We start from the raw sequence: 8,523 nt of genomic DNA, 5'->3' as shown, positions 1-8,523 counted from the left end.
CTACAAGATTTTTATTTTATTTTACAAGACTTCTGATAGGTTATTAAACTCCAAGCATTCAGCCCTAAACACATGTAAATATGTGCAACACTGGATAGATTCAGCATATCATATGTACACGAATGAGTATTATTATGTAATAATAATAAATAAAGCAGAACAGGGCATAAATATATCAGAGATAAAGGAATGAGAAAGGAGAGGAAGGGTTTGATCCCTTTCTGAGTGCTGTTAATATATTCATATTGCTACCATTCAAAATCATCTAGTAGCATCTAAATTTTGTCAAAGAGCTCAGCATATATTTGCTTTTGTCTCAGCTTATTTCTTCAAGTTTGTCTTGTTATATAATTCCCCAAGCAACCTTGTTCCTTGTTCCTCTATCCAGACTCTGTAGTTGGAAATTTTCCTGTGTCGCTGCTCGCCTGTGGTCAAAACAAATCTCTCACCCACAGTTCCATAATCTTTTATAAAATAATCACACTTATATTAATGTGTTGCTTAATATTAATTATAACTGCTTGGTTATTTGCTCAGGCTTATTACTGACTAGCTCTTACACTTAAATTAATCCATAATTCTTATCTGTGTTTAGCCATGTGGCTTGGTACCTTTTTTCAATTCTGCCTTCACATCTTGCTTCCTCTGTGTCTGGCTGGCAACTCCTAACTCAGCCTTCCTCTTCCCAGCATTCCCCTTGTCTGCTTGTCCTACCTGTATTTCCTGCCTGGATACTGGCCAATCAGCATTTTATTTATCAACCAGTTAGAGCAACACACATTCATAGCATACAGAACAACATTTCCCAGCAGCACTCAGTACCATCTTCCCTATCCTTGATGACATCTGACACTGTCAACTTGGTAGACCTTCATTCATGCCCTGAAAATCAGTAACAGAAGGCCACCTCTCATCCTGACCAATTTTATTCCTGAGCTGAAATTTTCATGTCTTCTTGAGGTTGGTTGAATGCAGATACCCTCACACCTGCTTCTCTGGGCTGTGGTTCATCATTTTCTTCTCTTCCATTGATCCTAAAGTGAATTCTTTGAAGGTAGGAACTAAATGCTGTTAATCTCTACATCTGAAAAATAATCACCTGTACATAGAAGGAAGGCTCTGCAAATATTTGCTAAATTTATAAATAAGTTATTAACTTATTGAAATTCAGTAAATGATTCACCTTAAGCTTGTAGGGTAAAGTTGAATGCTCTTAATAAATGGATTCCCAAAAGAGGTATTTTGAATGTTATCTTATAATATTTTTTAAATTTTTGAGATTATAATATAGTTATAATATTTCTTCCTCCCATTTTCTTCTTTCAGATTTTCCCATGCACCTTTGATTTATGTTTTCAAAATATATGGCCTCTACTTTCTGTAATCATTACTAAATGTATATATGCAAATATATGTATCTATATATTCTTAACTATAACTTGCTCAGTCAGTATAGTGTAAACAGTATTTATGATTTCAGGGATGACCTTTTATTGGTGGATAACCAAGTGGTTTGCAATTTCCTGTAGAAGACCATTTCTCATACTCTCAGCATTCCTTAGTTGCTTGCCGATCTTTGTGTAGAACTGAGATCTCATGGGCTTTTTTCTCTATACATTTTGTCATATTTATTGTTGTTGTCTTTATTCAGCTCATGTTTAGGCAGTCATGTTAGTGAGATTTTATGGGTGTAGCTTCTGAAATTCCTACAAGACATCATCTTAAAGATAAACTCCCTAATCCATTGGCTTTTAAAATCTTTCTGCCCCCTCTACTCTAATATTCCCTGAACCTTATGTGTGGGAATGTTTTGGAGATGTATCTATTGAGACTATGCTCCACAACGCTGCATTTTGATTATTTAAAGTTTTCTGTAGTCATTTCCATCTCTTGCAAATGAAGCTTTTTTGATGAGAAGTGAGGACTATACTTACCTGTGGGTGTAAGTACATATGTTTATAGACTTTCATTAGAGATTATGCTGGTTTCACAAGTTAATGGTCGTAGGTTGTCTGCCCATAACCATGATTTCACTAGTACTAAGGAGTTGGTTATTTTCTAGAATCAGGCATGGTTCTCCTCTTGGTGAGTGGGTCATAATTCCAATTAGAATGCTGTTGGTTACCACCCAGGTCTGTGTGCTACTACTAAACACATAGAGTGATTTTGTCATACTGATTATTGATGTGATTTATAGGCATCATACCTGAGCAGTACTGTTGGTTCTCTCCCTTCTTTGGAAGCTTGTATGGCGCCTTCTGTTCCCATGAAAGCTAGTTCTCAAGAAGGTTCATTTCAAGTCATTTCATGTTCAGGGTCTCTGGGCTTTGTTTGTGAAGTGCATGGTGTCTTCATCAATAGGTACTTACTTTCCACCTTTGCAGGGGAATCAATCAGGAGCAATAGCAATAGGTAATGTGTTTTCAGTCTCTTGGACAACCCTAATGAACAACTAAAACTAGGGCTTCACGTGCATGCTATTAGGGTTTTGTTATGTGGTCTTTGGCTCTTGAAGGCAGTATTGTCAACCCTAATGAGAAAAGTTCATTTGATTCATATTTATAAATATGCATATTTATAAACAGAACTATGTGTATTGTATTTTTTAAGATAGTTGAGAGTAAGAGTCTTTTTTTTTTTTTTTTTTTTTTTGAGCTAAGGATCGAACCCAGGGCCTTGTGCTTGCTAGGCAAGTACTCTACCACTGAGTTAAATCCCCAACCCTGAGAGTAAGAGTCTTTATGATGTTTTATTATAAGTTTAAAGGTAGAACTTAGCAAATTCCCAGTGGTTAATCACCTGCTAACAACTAGCATTATTAGAACACAAATACATGGGAGCCCTCATGACATTCACACATTGAAATTGCTGGTTAAATTGCCTTACAGAGAAACATAGAATGTTATTTATTTTACATGTTGCGTGTGTGTGTGTGTGTGTGTGTGTGTGTGTGTGTGTGTGTGTGTGTGATGGCATGAAATAGTAAGAGGACAGCTATCTAGGTGGGTTCTTTATTCTTACCATGTATGTTACAGAGTCCTGGTGGCTATTGCCTTTGGCAGCTGAGATATTTTACTAGCCTGTGGCTTCTGGAAGTCATTCTGATCCTTAATGTCTGGGATGAATTTGTATATTTTGAGAGTGTCAGAATGGTTTTCATTTTCTGTATCCTTGAAACCAGTGTCTACTACAGACATCATGGTCACTGAGTGCTGCCACTGCCTACACTGCCATTGCTGCCTACCACCTTGCTCTGTCACATGAACCTTCTTGCCCTCTAATCTGGCTGAGCCACCCTTGGCCCTGCAGCACACATGTGTGGTTCCTATTAATATCAGAAATTGGTAACCTCCAAAGCAATAAGAGTGAATTTAATTTAAAAAGTGCAATCATGTTCTGCCTTGTGCCGAGTCAGACTCACGATTATTTGTGACTGTGATTTAGTGCTATTTCTAGAGGGGTAGCATCTCCCTGTTTAATACTAATAGTCTTCCCAGGAAGTTTCATTAGAGTGAACTGCAATTTTTATTGCTTAGGATTTAACAAACTCCGATCTAAAGTCTCAGTGCCACTTTCTCTAGCCTTCCTGTTGCAGGCGACATTCTGAATTCTAACAATGGCCTCCCTGCACTCAGCCCACTGCCCAGGTTGTCTTGCCAAATCTCACCCACTAGAGACTTCACGCCTCTTCCCTTCCCATGAGCACCCTTCTCCTAAAATTCTCTGCTCAACACTCCTGACAACAACCTGTCTGCAGATGTACCAACAGCTGTTGCTGCTAAAGAATGGGCTTGGTTCTCATGGGTTTGAGGATTCCTGGCACAGCTTCTTTCTTCTGTCTCTCAGGTTTTAAAGCAATTTTCAGCACACCTGCTTGCTTGAACTTTACTGACAAGCCCTCTTAAGAGTTCACTGAAGAAAAAAATATCCGTTTCCTAGGTACTTCCCTGTAATTCTAAATTTCACTTTAAATCTCCCAATAAAGTGTTTACTCCTGTGGTTGGTGAGACAATCTATGCTGAGCCAGTCCTGCTGTCTCGGGCAGGATCTCATCAGCCCTCATATTGCAGCAGATAGAAAAGAGGAAGATCCATTAGGGCCACAGTCTGACTCACTCCTCCTGCCAGAATTGTTCTGTGTGTACCAGCATTTCTCTGCCTGGTCTGGGTTTATCTATCACCAAAGAGATTATTTATCCCTCAAAGCTCTCCACCCCCATGCATAGTTCTGGTTGGATTTTTGCTGTTGTTATTTTCCACTCCACCAGAATTCCATTTTGAGCCAAAGTGTTAGTAAAATAACTCTATTTCTTTTTGTTCAAAAGTATTGCCTTGAAGTTCTCCACAGAGTTACCATTTCAGGAGCATAAGAGAATTGAGTATAACATGTTAGACAAGAATATACTTCTACAGAGTGCTCAGATTGTGAACTCCTTCAAAACAGAGAAGCTAAACTTTTCCTAATTTGTTTTTGGAATTCTTAGACTGGAAAAAAATTAGCCATATGTAGAAGGAATAAAATCATGGGAACATTGGTGTCATGTCAACCCTATTTCTTCGTTCAAAGCCACTGATAGACATTTGTAAAATATAATGAGAAATTTCAGGGATACTGATTTTCATCTTCTCTAACATGTTGACAGCAAAGGGTCGGGGCCATTCAACACAAGTTCTTCTCCTGCCACCTGTCACCACCCTTAGCTTTCATCCACTGTCCACTCAGATTTGTTGATGACATACAATCTCTGTGAGATTTCTATGGTTTGTTATTGGGTTTCAATTAACCAATGAAACACTTCAGTTAGCATTTCCAGTCCTAAAGATGGCTTGCCACCTTCAGGTGTCTTTGGGAAGAATGACTCTTAAGGCAATTGGGACATGTGATCAACTGAAGAGATACATTATCTGTGAGAACACAGGGCTTTTGTCTGGACTAAACAGAGAGAGATATGGATGACTTCAAAGCTGTGTTTCATTAGTTTTGAAACTTCAGTGAAAATGGGAAGACAGCCCTTGAGAGAACTCACACATGCATCTGACATTAGAGACTGATGGAGTCCTGGGAATATCTTGACTTTACTGTAGATTTTGTCTCAACCTCCCTGTTTTTATATGGTCAACATAAAGTGGTTAGAATGCCTACACACTTTTCCTCATTGTCTCTTTAAACTGCTCTTGCTTAGTCCAACTGCTTCTGATAATAGAAATAAACAATGGGGTGTGCACCTGAAGATAACTACTATTGCGCTGCTATTTGGCTGCAGTTATGCACAGGTGTGCTTTTCTGAGGTCAGTAGCCCATCTTGCTCTATGAAGCCCGAAGACATCTCTACATCTCCTGCTGCTTCTCTTGACAGATCTTATAAAAGATCATAAATTGCTATCTGATGAAATATATGAATTTAATGGATTCCATTAATACACACCTGCATGGAAGAGATTCGGAAGCCCAAAGATATGATCAGTCAAACAGTTTTAATAGTTATTAATTACAGAAGCAGGCTATTCATCCCCTACCTATGTGGGAATCTGCAAATACTGTAATACACTTCAAGGATTTGGGGGTGGAAGAAAAAATGGGCTTTGGCAGAAGAGATCAAATACTTATTTCAGCTAATGCAATTCCATGCTGGGATTCTTGTATTTAGTTGTGGAAGAGAGGTCATTACATTTTGTATGTGAATTTTAAGAATGTTAATGTCATGAAAATTTTAAGCAATTGTGTAAAAGAGGTTTGACCAGCATTTAATAAGGATCATTTCATTTTATCTCCAAGTTCATGATAATCAAAATGTTTATTTATATAAAAGCTAACCAGTCAGTACAGTTCAACTTAGTCTCTTTGTATGCTGACAATGCATTGGCTGAAATGTTAGTCATGGTGGTGTAATGAGATTTCCAGGAACACTAGCCTTGATCTAGGTGTCTGTTTTCTAGGAAGAAGTGTCTCATCATCTTTACCTAATAATAAACACAGTAGGTCTCCAGCTCAGTTTCTTAGAGTACTTGCCCAGCACTCACAAAGCAGTGGGTCCCATCCTTAGCTCCACTTAAACTGGGAGTGGTGCTGATGCTTGTAATCACAACTCTTTAGAGATGGAAGCAAAAGTATCAGAAATTCAACATCATTTTCAGCTACTTGGGGAATCTGAAACAGGACTGAGCTACATTAGGCCTTTTCTCAGATAATAATAACAATAATAATAATAATAATAATAATGATAATAATAATAATAAAAAACAACTAATTCCTACTTTGTGCTATATACCTCATGGAAACTCAGTAAGACAGATGATAATACTCTTTTGCCCATTTTAAAGATATATTGATCCCATAGGTAGTATGGGACAAAGTTCTTGGATATAATTCCAGTATGGGTTTCTTGTTTTTGTGTCCTCCACCCTATGGGTACTGTCTTCAACCAGTTTAAACTCCTGCCCTATATCCTGCTATTTTGTTTTGATAAAGGTGATTTTATAGACCTGGGCACAATATTGGTGACCCTGACAATATCTATAAAACCATGAAAAATGACAAATCCTGGCCCAATGCAGAACTGAAGTATCTCTGTCTATAAATCTTGCTCACCATGCGGAGTGGGCAGAGAGCACTGTACAAACTGAACTACCTGAGCTGTTCTTCAGTTCCAGCACAAGGAGAAGTGTCTGCATCCCAACTAACTGACATATGCTCCAAGGCTCAGCTGGAGAGCCCAGGTAGTTCACCTTGATGGGCAGTCCTGCTCATGCTACTTCAGGTCATACATCTGACTATTGGACTGTAATTCCCATAGCAAAGATCCCTTATCTGATAGTACTTCTATGACCTAGTAGTTTGATTAGCTATCCCATACTCAATCAAGACACTGAGTTATTTGAAGTTTGTCCATTTTGTCTGCCTTAGGAGCATTTTCCATATTGTGTATCTATAAAATCACTCTATTTTAAGGTGTACATTAAGCATCACCTCTCCATAAAAGTTTTGCTTTATCCCTGCGAAGATGAAAGCATTCTCATTGGCCTCTTGTGCATGCTTCATGTAATATATTTATTGTGTGTTTTATTTACATGACTGGTATTCTCTAAGAAGCGCAAAGGGGAATAATAAACAAGGAAAATGACCCAGCTACATATGCTAATATGTAACCAACACATAGTAGGTGTTCAGAAATAAACTGTGAATTTGTGGACAATCCAATGAATATTTATAGAAGGTTGGAGACTGTATTTTAAGATGATGTGAGGGAGAATAAATGTGATGAAGGTGCTCTTTCGTCCTCTCAAGGGCTGAAAGAACATGCTTGGAGTGTAAACAAATTATTATTCTCTCAAGAACGTCCTGATAATTGTCTCATTGAGTAAAGGGCATTTATTAGAAAGGTGCTACTCCTACTGTTGGTATTTTAGTGTCTGTAACTTTTATGTGTCTACAGTGCTGCAGCATTCTTGTTCCAACCCTTATGGTGATCAAGAAAGCCACTTTTATGCATAGGATTTCTGGGTACCCAAGTCTGGTTTAGATAGATGGCTGCAACTTGTATTTTTAGTGGTTTTAACTCAACTTCATCATTTGGCAAAACTGTCCTAAGCAATCACAGAGTGAATTTGATATTATACAGACCAGTATGAAATCCAAGGGAATAGTATATTGGTTCTATAAGTATGCTGGTGAATTTTCACTCCCTGTAATTGAACCAGAAAATTAATCCAGGGGAATAAATCAAAATTATTTTCCTGTCTATCTCTTGGATATGAAACATGAAAAATTTAGTGATGAAGCCAAAGTGGTACCCCACATTGGACTCCTATTTCTACCTCTGACAAAATGCAAAGTGACCTCCCAAAAAGAACTCTGTGAAGAGGCAATAGCAGTGACGAAACACAACTTGGCTAAGATAGTAAACATCTCTGCACTTCTGAAAATGAAGAGGATAGTCTAGTGTCATAAGCATTAAAAGTGGAGGACATTCCCCCAGTGTGTTGTTACTGGCCAATTGACTGTTGATATTTCCATTATTGTCCTTGTCACCCCTGTCATTGCTAGAGGTATTAAAGCTGATTTAAAATATCTTTATTATTTTTATTGTGCTCTCTTTCCTGAGTCTCGTAATTTGCCTTCTGAGATCAGTATTACATTTTTATATGTATTTTACATGTCAGGACATTGAAGTCCAGATCTGTTATGTAAGTCAGCTAGTAAGTATGTGGTTGGACCTTTTCTTTGGAGTTCTCTGTTGAGTTAAAGCTCATAGAATATTCATTGTAATCACAGACTTCACTGAGGAAACCATTCCTATGTCCTGATATTCTCCCATTCGCATAGAAAGATCCTCACACAGCCAAATGTATAGAATCTTAGCAACACTCAAGGTTGAGCATCATTTGTGGGCAAGCATTTATAATGGGAATTAATCAAATATCAAGATATAAAAGATAGAACTTTGTGCTAATGATAGTCATACATTGTTGGTATGATATAAAAGTAATAGAAATCAAGACTATCAAAAAAATTAAACATAACTCT

The sequence above is a fragment of the Onychomys torridus genome, chromosome 13, assembly GCF_903995425.1.
Source record: "Onychomys torridus chromosome 13, mOncTor1.1, whole genome shotgun sequence".
In the NCBI taxonomy this organism is placed as follows: domain Eukaryota; kingdom Metazoa; phylum Chordata; class Mammalia; order Rodentia; family Cricetidae; genus Onychomys; species Onychomys torridus.
This window is presented reverse-complemented; position numbering follows the sequence as displayed.